The sequence below is a fragment of the Lissotriton vulgaris genome, chromosome 6, assembly GCF_964263255.1.
Source record: "Lissotriton vulgaris chromosome 6, aLisVul1.2, whole genome shotgun sequence".
NCBI lineage: Eukaryota > Metazoa > Chordata > Amphibia > Caudata > Salamandridae > Lissotriton > Lissotriton vulgaris.
Genome location: NC_141694.1, coordinates 1,911,358,105 through 1,911,367,550, shown reverse-complemented (window position 1 = coordinate 1,911,367,550; position 9,446 = coordinate 1,911,358,105). Strand labels below are relative to the sequence as shown.

Sequence of the window (9,446 nt, the reverse complement as noted above, 5' to 3'; positions counted from 1 at the left end):
ATAAGAAGTACAAGTATTAATAGCAATAACCAACAGGAAGACCTACTAATTTATTATAGACTCCTTGAGATTTTACTAATGTGCAATATCTTCTTGTTTGGAAAAGTTTTATATAGTCAAAAGACCTTTTATCTTTGTGTAATATTGTGAGTTTTTATTAACTGTGCAATAAACAAATTCAAATCCTCTCTCTGTACCTCCTCTTCTCTCTGTACCTCCTCCTCTCTCTGTACCTTCTCCTCCTCCTCTTTCTGTACCTCCTCCTCCTCGTTCTGTTCCTCCTCGTCTCTGTTCCTCATCTTCACTATCTGTACCTCCTCCTCCTTTCTCTGTACCTCCTCCTTTCTCTGTTCCTCATCTTCTCTCTCTGTACCTCCTCATCTCTCCTCCTCCTCTCTCTGTTCCTCCTCCTCTTCTCTCTGTTCCTCCTCCCCTCTCTCTTCCTCGTCTCTGTTCCTCCTCCTCTCTCTGTCCCTCCTCCTCCTCTCTGTATTCCTCCTCTTTCTGTTCCTTCTCCTCGTCCTCCTCCTCTCTGTACCTCCTCCTCCTCTCTCTCTTTCTCTTCTCTCTGTACCTCCTCCTCTCTCTCTTTCTCTTCTCTCTGTACCTCCTCCTCTCTCTATACCTCCTTCTCTCTCTGTACCTCCTCTTCTCTCTGTTCCTCCTCCTCTCTGTACCTCCTCCTCCTCTCTCTGTACCTCCTCCTTTCTCTGTTCCTCGTCTTCTCTCTCTGTACTTCCTCATCTCTCCTCCTCCCCTCTCTGTTCCTCCTCCTCCTCCTCTGTACCTCCTCTTCTCTCTGTTCTTCCTCCCCCTCTCTTCCTCTTCTCTCTGTACCTCATCCTCCTCTCTGTCTTCCTCCTCTCTCTGTTCCTCCTCCTCCTCCTCTTCTCTGTTCCTCCTCCTCTCTCTCTTTCTCTTCTCACTGTCCCTCCTTCTCCCCTCTCTCTTTCTTTTCTCTCTGTACCTCCTTCTCTTTCTCTTCCTCCTCCTCTCTCGGTCCCTCCTCCTCCTCGTCTCTCTGTTCCTCCTCCTCTCTCTGTACCTCCTCCTCCTCTCTCTGTACCTCCTCCTCTCTCGGTCCCTCCTCCTCCTCCTCTCTCTGTTCCTCCTCCTCTCTCTGTACCTCCTCCTCCTCTCTTTTCCCTCCTCCTTTCTCTGTACCTCCTCCTCCTCTCTCTGGTTCCTCCTCCTCTCTCTGTACCTCCTCCCTCCTCTCTCTGTTCCTTCTCCTCTCCCTGTATCTCCTCCTCTTCTCTCTGTACTTTCTCCTCCTCTTCTCTCTCTCTCTCTTCCTCCTCTCCCTGTACCTCCTCCTCCTCTCTCTTTCTCTTCTCTCTGTACCTCCTTCTCTCTCTCCTCCTCCTCTCTCGGTCCCTCGTCCTCCTCTCTCGGTCCCTCGTCCTCCTCCTCTCCCTGTACCTCCTCCTCCTCTCTCTGTACCTCCTTCTCTCTCTGTACCTCCTCCTCTCTCTATTCCTCCTCCTCTCTGTTCCTCATCTTCTCTCTCTGTACCTCCTCCTCTCTGTTCCTCATCTTCTCTCTCTGTACCTCCTCCTCCTCTCTCTGTTCCTCCTCTCTCTGAACCTCCTCCTCTCCTCTGTTCCTCCTCCTCTCTCTGTTCCTTCTCTCTCTCTCTCCTCTCCCTGTACCTCCTCCTCTCTCTGTCCCGCCTCTCTCTGTACCTCCTCCTCTCTCTGTACCTCCTCCTCCTTTCTCTGTTCCTCATCTTCTCTCTCTGTACCTCCTCATCTCTCCTCCTCCCTTCTCTGTTCCTCCTCCTCTGTACCTCTCTTCTCCCTGTTCCTCCTCCCCCTCTCTTCCTCTTCTCTCTGTACCTCTCCTCCTCTCTGTCTCCTCCTCTCTGTTCCTCCTCCTCCTCTCTCTCTTTCTCTTCTCACTGTCCCTCCTTCTCCTTCCTCCTCTCTCTTTCTTTTATTCTCTGTACCGCCTTCTCTCTCTCTTCCTCCTCTCTCTCTGTTCCTCCTCCTCCTCTCTGTTCCTCCTCCTCCTCTCTCTGTCCTCCTCCTCTCTCGGTCCCTCCTCCTCCTCTCTCTCGTTCCTCCTCTCTCTGTACCTCATCCTCCTCTCTCTGTTCCTCCTCTCTCTGTTCCTTCTCCTCCCCCTGTATCTCCTCCTCTTCTCTCTGTACCTTCTCCTCCTCTTCTCTCTGTACCTCCTTCTCTCTGTACCTCCTTCTCTCTCTCTCTCTTCTTCCTCCTCTCCCTGTACCTCCTCCTACTCTCTCTCTTTCTCTTCTCTCTGTACCTCTTTCTCTCTCTCCTCCTCCTCCTCTCTCGGTCCCTCGTCCTCCTCTCTCTGTACCTCCTCCTTTCTCTGTTCCTCATCTTCTCTCTCTGTACCTCCTCCTCTCTCTGTACCTCCTTCTCTTCTCTCTGTTCCTCCTCCCCCTCTCTTCCTCTTCTCTCTGTACCTCATCCTCTCTGTCTTCCTCCTCTCTCTGTTCCTTCTCCTCCTCTCTCTTCCTCTCTCTCTGTATCTCTTCCTCTCTCCCCGTATCTCCTCCTCCTCTCTCTGTCCCTCCTCCTCTTCTCTCTGTCCCTCCTCCTCTCTCTGTTCCTCCTCTCTGTTCCTCCTCCTCCTCTCTCTGCTCCTCCTCTCTGTCTTCCTCCTCTCTCTGTCCCTCCTCCTCTCTCGGTTCCTCGTCCTCCTCTCTCTGTTCCTCCTTCTCTCTCTCTACCTCCTTCTCTCTCTGTACCTCCTCCTCTCCTCTGTTCCTCCTCTCTCTGAACCTCCTCCTCTCCTCTGTTCCTCCTCCTCTCTCTGTTCCTTCTCTCTCTCTTCCTCCTCTCCCTGTACCTCCTCCTCCTCTCTGTCCCGCCTCTCTCTGTACCTCCTCCTCCTTTCTCTGTTCCTCATCTTCTCTCTCTGTACCTCCTCCTCCTCTCTGTCCCGCCTCTCTCTGTACCTCCTCTTCTCTCTGTTTCTCCTCCCCCTCTCTTCCTCCTCTCTCTGTACCTCCTTCTCTCTCTCTACCTCCTCCTCTCTCAGTACCTCCTCCTCCTCTCTCCTCCTCCTCTCCCTGTACCTCCTCCTCCTCTCTGTCCCGCCTCTCTCTGCTCCTCCTCCTCTCTCTGTCCCTCCTCCTCCTCTCTCTGCTCCTCCTCTCTGTCTTCCTCCTTCTCTCTCTCTACCTCCTCCTCTCTCAGTCCCTCCTCCTCCCCTCTCTCCTCCTCCTCTTCTCCCTCTACCTCTCCGTTTTCAGCTGTATTTCGGGTCTCGTGGTAACCTCCCTCCGCTGTAGGGGTCCCTGTAGATGAGAGAGGGTTATTTTTATGAGGCTCCTTCAAGCAGGCTCAGGTGCTGCTCAATGCACAAGATGCCCCCTGTCCTTACCGGCCCGCGGCCTTTGAATGTCTGCGCAGCAGAGGCGCCTCCCCGGGCAGGAGCTCCCAAGAGCGACGGTCTCAGAAAAACTGAGGTGACTGCCCCGCTCGAAGGACGTCGGCCCCCGAGCATGCGCGGATCATCGAACCCCTTCCTGTTCATAACGGTGACTCACCTTTGGAGCATGCGCAGATCATCGAATCCCTTCCAGTCCATAATCGTGACTCATCCTCGGAGCATGCGCACACCTGTCCATAACTGTGACTCATCCTCGGAGCATGCGCAGATCATCGAATCCCCTTCCTTCCATAACCGTGACTCATCCTCGGAGCATGCGCACACCTGTCCATCAGCGTGTAGCACCCTCGGAGCGTGCGCAGATTGTCGAAACCTCCTGTCCATAAAAAGTCTCGCCCTCGGAGCATGCGCCTGTCCATGGTTTTGAATCACTATCCGAGCATGCGCAGATCATCGTTTCCACTCGACTCCATAACAGAAACTGGTCCTTGGAGCATGCGCACCTCAGCGCATCCCCTTTTGGTCCTAACTGGTGACTCATCCTCTGAGCATGCACATTCTATCTAGCACCGCTGCATGCCCAGCCCCATCGCACAGCCAGCCGCCCAGATTGTCCGGAAACTCAATACAAAAGTCCCCTACTAACAGCTGCCACGGCAGAGAGCACAGTGACCGGGCATTTATTTGGGGGGAGTTGGGAGGAGAGGCTGAGAAGCGCGCACACACAGCGTAGAAGCTGAGCAAAGTGAGCCGGGGCGCTATATTAAGTAAAGTACTTTGCAACTGCAAGCCATATAATGCAAAGCACATTTTAGTCCCATATCATGCCCAAGAGAACTTACTTAAATTGAGAGGCAAGCGGCGGACGGGAAAATTGTTTTAAGGTAGGGCTGCCCAGCTCCTCAGAGTGAGTCCTCCATGCGGCAACTGGCTCAAATTCTATGTCAGGACCGGAGGCTTCTGATTATGCTTCTCAATCTTTACTAGAAGCTCACAGCAGCCAATGAAAATGCTTGCTTTTCATTTCAATAAACGTTAAACTGCATATCCCATCATGCTTTACATATAACCACGCCCCTTTAGTCCATAAGAGGCCTTAGCCTGCCGCCATCTTCCTCTTTCTTTGCTGCTCACAGAGCTAAGTACAACCTTGTTTACTCCCTCTGTGTCTTTATTGCGCTTGTTAATGTTTGATTGACATTACTTGGCACTGTATACACTGTATTTTACATTGTTCAGATTGTTTATTTGCGATATTCTGGCATCGTATTGTAATGTTGTGCTGAGGTTGTTACCTCTTCAGGGGGAGTAGCTGTCCTTCGGCGGAGCATCGTGTTGCCCGTCGTCTTGGTAATCCACATTCCTCAGGTGGCAGGAGCGCGCAGTATTCGCGCGAGGGTAGCGACGGTCGTTGACCGGAGGCAGACGGATGCCGGTATTCTGTTTTTGGAGCCTGCTGGAGCCCGGTGTTGTCCCCGTAGTGTACGCGCGTTTGCGCATGCGCAGACGGCTTCCCTCATCGCCGCTGACGCTCATTCAGGCCGGGTGGCTCCCGGCCGCGACGTGCACCCAAAGCGCGCTGAATTTGGGCTATTTTTTGGTAGGATTCAGTCGCGCTTGGGCTGCACGTCGCGGCGCGAACCGCGTTTGTCAGTTTCAATTGAAAATTTATATCGAAGTGTTAGGAAGGGTCCCTCTGCCTTAGAGATCGCCTGGTGAGGTGGTATAAATACTAATTGGGCCAATTTGAGCGCGCACACGCTCAGTGTATTTCAGTGGCCTGGGTCTCTGGCCCGCCTTGACTACAGCTTTGCTGAGGGGGTTTAGGTGGTGAAAGTTGTGTGCTGTGTGGGCTGACCCCCCCCCCTGACCCTCCTAGTACCTGGTTTGTTTGACCACAACCTAAACAGGATTCCCAGTGAGTATGTCGGAAGAGCAGTATACTGAGGGGTACTATCAGGAGGAGGAATTTGAGAACAGGCAGACTGCTGCCTTGGAGGACAACCTGGTCAGCGCTTTGGACGCTTCGGTCCAGTCCTCCGTTAACAGGGCGATGGAAACGACTGTACCTCAGACAGTGCATCAGGCACTGGCCTCTGCCCTTCGTCCTATCCGACGTCAATTGGAAGGTTTTGCCAAAAGACATGGCTTTGATAAACCTCAGAAGAAGAGGGATGATGCATCCACCTCGGGTCCTTCAAGGGACTCGGCCACCTGGCCTCACATGCAGGCCTTAGCTACCCTGCCGGACACGGCGGACCATTCCTACGCTGGAGCCAAGGCCACCAGTAAACGTAGGGTCCACGACACCGACACGGACACGGATACTGCCACGAACACGGATACGGACACCGACACCTCAGAGGATCGCAATCCTCCAAAGAAGGCAAAGGTGGCGCAGCCGAAGAGCCTCGCGCCGGATGATACACCGTTCACCTTTGATCCTTTGGAGATTGTACACCCTAGATCACAGGATTGGATGCCGCCAGCTGCAGTCACGGCTTACATCCACGATAATTTACGCAAAGGATTCCCTAGGGATGTAAGAAATCGTTTACGCTCTGAGTGCCCTAGACCGGAAATCCCAAATCAGGTGGCGGAGACACCGGAGATTGATCCTAACCTTCTCACCTTTCTGAAGAAGTTCACCAAGGACCCGAAAAGAGGTCTGGATAGAGCATGGCGGGGGTGTCAGGACAAAATGTTAGACGCCATCGGCCCCTTGGCAAAAATCCTAGAGATGGCCTTTGTGGCCAAGGAGACCTCTGTCATTATAAACCCGGACGTGCTTGCTGGATGGGCCCAGAGAGCCATATGTTTCTTGGGCAACGCGAACTGCGCGGTCTCGGCAGAGAGGAGAAAATCTTTGCTGATGAAGATGGATTCGAATCTTACAGAGCTCGCTGACGCGGAGCCGGGACCCCTTGCAGAAGGCCTTCTTTTTGGTGACAAATTCGTTAGGGACGTCTCCAAATATGTCGGCACCTTTACAGCTTTGGACAAGGCCCAGTCGGGCATCAAGCGTGCCCTCAGCCAGGGTGTTTTTCACAGGGCCGGACGAGGCGGGGGTCGCTCGTCAGGCCGAGGAGGTCCTCCTGGCCCCCACAGAGGAGACTTCGGAAGGGGCAGAAATGATTATGACTCAACTCGAGGAGGAACCTTCTACCCCTCCCGGAGGAGGTTCAACAAAAACAGATATCAGACTGGAGATGGACGAGGGAAGTTCAAGCATCAGCAGAGCTCAGGTGAGACTTGCAGATACTTCCCTTCTTCCTCTGGGGGGGCGGACTCGACACTGCCTGGGGCGGTGGGAGGACCTTACTCAGGACGCTTGGGTCCTTCAGACTATTCAGGGCTTTCATCTGGAGTTTTACTCAAGTCCAGTTCAGACATGCGCACCCCCTATTCTCCATTTTTCCCAACTAGAGGCCAGTTTCATAGACGAGGAGATTGCGGCTTTGCTTCGGAAGCGCGCGATTGCACCAAGTATTCGGTGCCCTCACGGCTTCTGCAGCAACATATTTGTGATTCAGAAGAAAGGGGGTGGAAACAGACTAGTTTTAAACCTCAGGGAGTTCAATCAATTCCTGACTTACAATCATTTCAAGATGGAGGGCATCCATCTTTTAACGGATCTGTTGCAAGTGGGAGATTGGATGGTCCGGCTGGACCTGAAAGATGCTTATCTCTCTATTCCGATCTTTCCCCCACATCGCAGGTTTCTTCAATTCCAATGGAGAGACCGATGGTACGAATATTTGGTTCTGCCTTTCGGGCTCTCCTCGGCACCTTGGTGCTTCACCAAGGTGATGAAGCCGGTGGTGGCGTACCTCCGGGAACGAGGTATCCGTCTTATCATATACCTCGACGACATTCTCATAGTGGACCAGTGTCGGCAGACTCTATTACGACACCTCCAACTGACCACGACTATGTTGCAGGATCTAGGGTTTGTGATAAACACCAAGAAGTCAGTCATGGTTCCATCACAAGTCATAGATTTTCTGGGTTTCACGGTGGATTCGGTAATGGCCCAAATGTGCCTTCCGAAGGACAAACTTCGAGATCTGAAGAAAGAGATTCGGAGACTTCTGAGCAGCCAGTCTGTCTCCTTGAGAGCGCTGGCGAGAATGGTAGGAATTCTAGCGTCTTCAGTCCAGGCGATTTTCCCGGGCCCGCTGCATTACAGGGCCCTGCAACAACTGAAGATCAGGCACCTTCAGAAGGGTCTCTCGTACTCAGACAGCATTCCCCTCACGCAGGAGGTGCGGTCGGAGTTACAATGGTGGTTGGGACACGTCGACGCTTGGAACGGCCGAGCGATCTTCGGTTCACTCCCGGAAGTCACCATAGAGTCAGACGCCAGCCGATGGGACTGGGGCGCGCGTTGTGGAGACATCTCCACAGGAGGACGTTGGTCCCCGGAGGAGCTTTCCCTCCATATCAATTGCCTGGAGCTGCTGGCGGGGTCGTTCGCGGTGAGAACATTGTCCCCTCAGCGGACTTCCTGCTGTATCCTCCTGCGTCTGGACAATATCTCGGCAGTGAGGTACATCAACAAGTTGGGAGGCACGAGGTCGTCCATGCTTGTTCAAATAGCCAAAGACTTTTGGCATTATTGCCTCCGCAACCAGATATCGGTCATTGCGGAGTATCTCCCAGGCCAGTCCAATCAGGTGGCGGACTGGAACTCGAGGTACCTCCGGGACTTCAGCGATTGGAAGTTGAGCCCGAGGATGTTCGAGTGGCTAGGGAAGATTTGGGGTCCGTTCGAGACGGATTTGTTTGCATCGAGGTTGACCTTCCAGATCCCTCGATTCTTCAGTTGGAGACCGGATCCGTTAGCTCAGGCGACGGACGCTTTTCTACAGGACTGGTCGGTGGGGGTTCACTATGCATTTCCCCCCTTCTTGCTGATCCCCAGAGCGATGTCGCAGGTACTCAGACAGAATGCGGAGGTGGTCATGGTGACGCCTTGGTGGACGTCCCAATCTTGGTTCCCCAAGCTGATGCAGTGGAGCTGCGACCTCCCCAGACTCCTCCCGGAGTCGACGAGCCTGTTGCTGGGCCCTCATCAGGAGACACATCCCTTGATCTTGGAGGGCAGGCTCCGGCTGATGGCCTGGAGGCTTTCAGGCAGCAGTGGCAAGTGCCAGGAATTTCGAGCAGGGCTGCAGACTTCATCAAGCAGGCCTGGGCTCCTTCCACGAGGAAACGGTACTCCTCGGCCTGGAAAGGCTGGGTGGGTTGGTGCGTGGAACGACATTTGGATCCCGTGGGGGCCGGCTTACCCCATGTGTTGAATTTCCTGACGGATAAGGCATCGCAGGGCCTGGCCTATCGGTCCATTAACAATTTCAGGTCGGCCATCTCAGCGGGCCACGTTCAGCTGGAAGGGAAACCTGTCGGTATGCACCCTGTCGTGTGTAAATTGTTGAAGGGTATTAGAGTAGAGAATCCCCCTAAACCTAAATATTCTGGTTTGTGGGATGTCAAGCGCGTCTTGGACCTCTTCGACAGCTGGCCAGCTAACAAAGATCTTTCCAGGAAACAGCTTTCAGCCAAGCTGGCTATGTTGCTTTGCCTTTCGGCGTGTAGGAGGTCGTCGGATGTACGTGCACTGGATATTACAGGTAGAGTATTTACTCCCGAAGGTGTTTCTTTTCAGATTTTTAGGCGTACCAAAACATTGTCTACACATATATCGTATAATGCATTTCAGGAGAATGAAAAGTTATGTGTTGTTCACTGTATTAAGACTTATGAGGAATGTACTGCGGCACTTAGGCCTCAGGGCTGTTCGCAGCTGTTGATAGCCTTACAAAAGCCGTTCAGAGCTGTGGCGGCAGCCACCATTGCCAGATGGCTTCGTTTCGTGATGGAAGAAGCAGGCATTGACATCACCATGTTTGGTGCGCATTCTGTCAGGGGTGCTATGGCATTGAAATCATTCATGTTGGGCTCCAGCATTCATGATATTATGCATTGTGCAGATTGGTCGTCTGAATCGACATTCAAGACGTTTTATTATAAGCCGGTGGGGGATATTGCCTCTGTTGTTTTTAGTAAGCGTTAAACAT

General features: G+C 52.9%; 1 long non-coding RNA gene across 1 annotated transcript in view; it reads right to left on the bottom strand.

The window, feature by feature from the left end:
- Positions 1-3,465, bottom strand: part of LOC147709892 (uncharacterized) — a 63,487-nt gene extending 60,022 nt beyond the window's left edge. Inside the window, exon 1 of the long non-coding RNA XR_015296748.1 lies at positions 3,358-3,465. This is a non-coding gene — a long non-coding RNA (uncharacterized LOC147709892). The remainder of the gene's footprint in view (positions 1-3,357) is intronic.
- Positions 3,466-9,446: the final 5,981 nt, after the last annotated feature.